The following is a 6295-nucleotide window of genomic DNA, read 5'->3' on the forward strand; positions in this document are numbered from 1 at the left end:
GATGGTATGTATTGGCTGGTTGGGCAGTGGTATCGGGAGCAGCATACCAAAGTTAACGAACAGACACAGACGCGTAAATGGTATACGTTTGCTGGTGTAGCAGCTGTGTCGAAGGTATAGGACAAAATTCACGATCGAACGTGTTTCGAACAGGTCAACGAGAACAGCGGTGGTGGATAGCGTGGGTTACACGCTGAAGCATCGGCGCTGGTATTCTGGAGTAATCGCTTGAACAGAAATGTTGTGTAATTAGAGTGAAAAGAAAATGAGTGGAAAATGGATAGTGACAGACGCAGCGGAAGAAAGGCAGCGAGGGAAAATACGGAAGGAGAAAAACGTGTTGATGGGAGCATGGCCCATCCAACCTTTCGCAGAAGGGTTGCCAGTGCAGGAAAGAAAGGCAGAATGGGGGCGTTTTAAACAAGCGTTTGAGAGAATTATAGAGTGCAAGGGGATAACATCGCAAAAGATGAAATTGAATGCGCTTAAGATATTCGCGGGGAGTTACCTCGTGTCGGTAATTGAGGTAAAGGAAGGAAATGAGGGCGATTACGAGAGCACGATACGGGCGCTAGATAAGTATTTCGGTGGTATGTGTGATGTGTCAAAAGAAAGAATGAAGCTGAGGGAAATGATGATGCAAGAAAAGGAGTCATTCAGTGACTGGGTGTTGAGATTAGAAAGGCAAGCGCGGTTTTGCGAATTACAGGAAGACCAAAGGATAGAAGAAATCAGACTTGCAGTGATACGGCGATCGGTGCCAGCGATCGCGGAGAAACTGGGCTTAATGGCAGGAATGATGGAAGACGACTTACAAATGATAGTCAAAATGGGAGAGAGACTAGATGCAGTTAGACAGGAGAAGTTTGTTGCTGACAAAGTGAATGTAAAAACAGTGGGGGCGGAGATTTCCCAACGAAGTGAAGTTGAAGTGAATGCGATGAGGAAGTAACCAGGTTTTTGGTGGACGAGCGGCTCCATTTAGAAGGAACGGGCCAGTACAAAGTGCAGGAGCGGAGAGGGAATGTATTAAGTGTGGACTTTCTCACCGTGCAAGGGAATGTAGGGCATTTTTGGCAAAATGCTATAATTGCGGATGGAGGGGTCATTTCGCGAGAAAGTGCAACAGGAAGGGGCAGAACGGGGTGACAAAGAGGGAGGTCTATCCGAACCAGGTGGTTAAAGACGACGGTGGTGTTGGAGAGAATTATTATTTTATTGTTATTTATTATTTATTTATAACAAAATGTTCGCCGTTCAGGCTTAACAAATGCTCAAAAAAAAGAGAAAAGAAAAGAAAAGAAGAAAATACTTACAGACTAAAGAGGATAAGGTATGTGGAAAATGAGGAGAGGGAGAAGAGGAGGGAGGGGATTATAAAAAGGAGTCAAGGAGACGGGAACGGAAGAGTGAAAGGGAGACATTGAAGTCGAACAGGCTGCTCGCTTCGTTGAAGGCCGAAAGGGCACGCAGGAATGGATCGTTCTGACCGTGGCGAGATCGGCGAGGGGGAATCAGGAACAGCGACCTATCCCGCAGATGTCGGGATGGCGCATAGAAAGGGAGAGAGGCGAGGAGATTAGGAGCGTCAATGTTTTGGAGAAGGAGATTGGCAACAAAGAGCGCCTTGGCCATCGTGAGGTGATCCTCAACTCTGGGAAGGCGAAGGATACGGCAGCGAATGCGATAAGGTGGTCTGACAGGGAAGGCAGCACCAACAAAGCGACGGATGGCGCACCTCGTGAACATCCTCTGGACCCCCTCAAGGCGGCTCATGGCAGTGCTGCCGGCGGGGGACCACACCACACATGCATACTCAAGGATGGGTCGCACCCAGCAACAGAAAAGTGCCCTGAGACACCAGGGATCGCGGATCTCAGATGCCATGCGAGTCACAAAGCCGTGGGCTTTGTTGGCTTTTGCCATGACTGCCTCCACCTGAGGGGAAAAGGAGAGGGAGTCATCGAGTAGGACACCGAGATCCTTGATCGTAGACACCCTTTGGGAGCCATGGAGAGTATAGCTTCAGGTATGTTTGGAGCTAGACTTACAGAAGGAAATGACACAGCACTTAGGAGGACATAGAGAGAGACCGTTCGAGGCACTCCAATCGGCAAACTCATCAATAGCACGTTGGAGGGAGATTGCATCATTAGGGGATGCAATTGGAAGCCAGAATTTGATATCATCGGCATAGAGAAGGAAATTGACGGGATGAAGGGCAGAAGAGCAATCGTTGATGAAAAGGGAAAAAAGGAGAGGGCTAAGGGTGCTCCCTTGAGGCACACCAGAAGGAGTGGGAATAGAAGCGGAGAGACACTCGCCGACCCTAACCCGGGAGGTCCGATAGGATAGGAAGGACTGGAACCAGGATAGGAGGGGGAGAGAATTAGGAGATATGACACGACCAATGCTCCCAAAAGAATCATACCCCCCTATTGTGAAACTCGAATCGAGTACTCGAACATTCATCCGTGTTCACTTTGCTGTAGCTTTCTCTTTCTGCCTTCTCTCTCGTTGTATTCTGCTTTCTCTCTTACTGTGTTCACTCGAACGATCGAGTTCTCGTTAGGATACGAAACGGCGCAGCATCTTGGGTTGATTAAGATAGGTACGGACGCGTGCAAGGGAATATATAATATTTGTGAAGAGCCAAGCGGGGAAAAGGAGAAGGAATTCCCCAAAATGTCACTACCGCCGGTGAAGATAAGATTCGATGAAATGGCTGCGCCCAAGCAAATAATCAGATACAACATTCCGAAAGCATTTGAAAAAGCGGTGGGAGAAAGACTGGATGAGATGGAAAGGAGGAAAATTATAGAGAGAGTGGACAGCAGGAGACACAAACTATCGTTTGTGTCGCCATTAGTGCTGGTATCGAAAGGAATAAATGACTTTAGAATTGTGGTAGATTTTAGGGAGGTGAATAAGGCGATAGTGAGGGAGCCGTACCCGATGCCGTCGCTAGAGAGGATTTGGGTGAATATACCGAACGGGTCGGGAGCATTATGGTTTTCGAAAATTGACTTGAAAGACGCATATTTTCATGTGGAGCTTTGCGAAAAAGTACGGCATTTAACAACATTTATGACGGCTAATGGATTAATGAGTTATAGAAGGTTACCGTTTGGACTGTCGTGTGCGCCGGAAGTTTTTCAACACGCCATGGAAAGGATTTTTGCTAATTGTAGAAATACACTGGTATACTTAGACGACATATTAATACACGCTAGTTCTAAAGAAGATTTGGAGAGTAAAGTAAAGATGGTGAAGGAGGTAGCGTGTAAAGCAGGGTTGATGATAAATGAAATGAAGTCCAGTTATAATCTTAATAACATAGATTTTCTTAGGTTAACTCTGGATGGAGAAGGTATTTTGCCAACGAGAGAAAAATTGATAGAAATCCAGGAATTTGAAAGGCCAAAGGATGTAACAGAGCTGAGAAGTTTTTTGGGAATGTTAACTTTTACGAGTTGTTTAGTTTACTTTACGAGTTGTTTAGTGTAGATGCAGATGTGGAACTGATTGGTAGGCAGAGGTTAACTTTAACAGCAAAGCAGATTAAGGAGGAGTTGGATAAAGATGAAACACTACAGTTGGTAATGAAATGGACGGGTAAAGAAGGCAAATGGCCGGAAGAAATTAAAAGATTTTGGCCCTTTGCGAAGGAACTATACGTGCGGGACGGGATGCTCTTAAAACAGGAAAAGTTGGTGCTGCCAGCAACATTGTGTAAAAGGTGTTGGATATAGCACACAGGAGCCACCCTGCTATAACAACAATGAAGAATGTGTTACGTTCAGGGTTGTGGTGGCCGGGTATGGATAGGGAAATAGAGTTATTCGTTAGGAGTTGTCAGGAATGTCAGTTAATCACTGCTGGCGGAATACCGGCGCATATAGAGACAACAGAGTTACCAGAAAACCCGTGGGATTTCGTAGCGATGAACATCTCGACAGTTTCGGAAAAGTGGAAGGCGTTGGTGTTAACTGACTACTACTCAAGTCACCTATTGGTGGCGCAGATTCGGAAGCAGTAAAACAAGTACTGGATAGAGTGTTCAGAACATACTACGTCCCCAGGAAAATGAAAGCAGATAATGGACCACCATTTAACGGTGCGGTCTTTAGCATGTGGCTGGAAGATGCCTGGGGAGTAAAGCTGATACATAGAACACCACTCAATCCAACTGAAAATGCACTGGTGGAGCGTAGTATGCAAGGGATCAATAAGATTTCGGCAATTGCGAAGGCAAGTCAGAGGAATTGGAAAGAGGCATTGGCGGAGTATGTGGCGGACTATAATTCATGGCCGCACCATGTGGCAAAGGTACCTCCGGCGGGGCTGATGTTTGGAAGGCCTGTGAGGTTCAGATTACCTAGCGCCAAAACGGAAAGGATCCAAAGGGAAGACGGGGAGTTGAGAGACAGAGACAGGGTAGCAAAGGTGGCACGTAACAAAAGAGAGGATAAAAGAAGGGGGGCTAAACCGATGGATTTAGGAATAGGTGATAAGGTGCTGGTGATGCAGAGAAAGGGAGAGAAACTGGACCCTCTATATGAGAAAGCGGTACAGGAGGTAATAGCGGTGGAGGGAGCCGGTAGGGTAACAATGCGTGACTTGGTGTCAGGGAGAGTGAGGGTGAGAAATATAAAATGTTTGAAAAGGTTTGTGGAAAGAGAAGGCGTGAAGAGTAGAGGAGTGGAAGCAGTGGAGGACTTGGAAAGCAGAGAAGGAATAGTGTCAAAGGTTAGGGTAGGAGCGAGACAGACTAAAAAACCTAATAGATTAATAGAGACATGAATTGTCGAGGTAGTGAATAAGTCGTACGCTGTGTGCAAGGGGAGGATGTGGCATATACGAATGAGTTTGTAGAAATGTATGGCTGAATTGGCGAGCGGGGCGCCAGTCAGTGGACCGAAATAGAGGAGTACGGTTGTACACAAGAGCTGCGGGACTACGTGTATAATATATTAAAGTACGAGGATATCACAGGTTGGGCACTACAGACCGTTGGTGTGTGCAACAAAAAAATTGTTTACCGCACTCCTTTCCCTTCTCCTCGCACGACATCCCAATTGATGTACCCATGATCGTCAACAGGTTAGAAGCCTTTACAGTTGTACAGTTTGGGGTAAAATTGGACAATTTCGCAAGCAAAATTGAAGGCATTTGTTGCAATATTGTACGCACGTGGAGCATACGAAGGAAATACTTTGAGACTTCAATATTTGTGGAGCAACAAATCATCCTTTTTTCCAGTACTGTGAGTCGACGTGATTTTACCGAGATCCTACAGTACATTCGTTTCGACAATAAAAATCAGAGAAGTCAACGTTTGCAAACGGACGAATTCGCTTTTGTTTCAACAATTTGAGAAATTTTGTTTTGAAAATAGTCAAAACTGCTTCAAACCGGGAGCTTATATTACCGTGATTTGGTATGGTTTTCCATATTTATGAAAAGAAGTGGCTCGAAATGCCTCAACGTCCCTAAGCGAATTTGTGGTAATGAAACTTCTTGAGCCGTATACCATGAAGGGAAGAACTGTAACAACCGATAATTTCTTTACAAGTATTCCTTTGGCAATAGGGTTAGGCAATAGGGTCTGAAAACACTTCTTTGGTTGAAACTATACGCGCAAACAAGAGGGAACTGCCGAAAAGTTGCACACTGAAAGAAGACAACATGGCGCGTTTCTAAACGTTGTTATACACTGTTTATAAGAGCAAACCAAAAAAGAAAGTGCTCATACTAAGTACAAGACATAAGCATGTAAAAATTGATAAAGCTTCTAAGAAATTACCTGAAACTGTATCATTTTATAATCGAACCAAATACATGTCAAAACTCGCACCACCTGAGTTTGGTTCAAACTGCTTGAAAACTATCCGAATTTTTCTGAGATTCTCCCAGATTTTGTATGGGAGCCCCCTTTGTAAAGAGGGGAGGGGTTTCAAACATTCACCAGAACATTTCGCCACCCCTAAAACCTTCGTCTGCCGAATTTGGATCGATTTGCTCGGAAACGTTTGTATGGGACGTTTGTATGGGACGTTTCGTATGAGACGTTACGTATGAGGCGTTACGTTACGTTACGTTTATATGGGAGCCCCCCCTTTCCAGAAGTGTGGGAGGGTCAAACTTTCCTATTCACAATCCGGGGTCACAAAACTGCGCTGTGCAAAATTTCACGCGGATTGATTCAGTAGTTTTAAAGAAAATGCGATACACACACTCATATATATAGTTAAGTTTGGGCAACTTTTATTTGTCTTTATTCGTCCACTGCTAC

The sequence above is a fragment of the Anopheles bellator genome, unplaced genomic scaffold (genome assembly GCF_943735745.2).
Source record: "Anopheles bellator unplaced genomic scaffold, idAnoBellAS_SP24_06.2 scaffold00067_ctg1, whole genome shotgun sequence".
NCBI classification, from domain to species: domain Eukaryota; kingdom Metazoa; phylum Arthropoda; class Insecta; order Diptera; family Culicidae; genus Anopheles; species Anopheles bellator.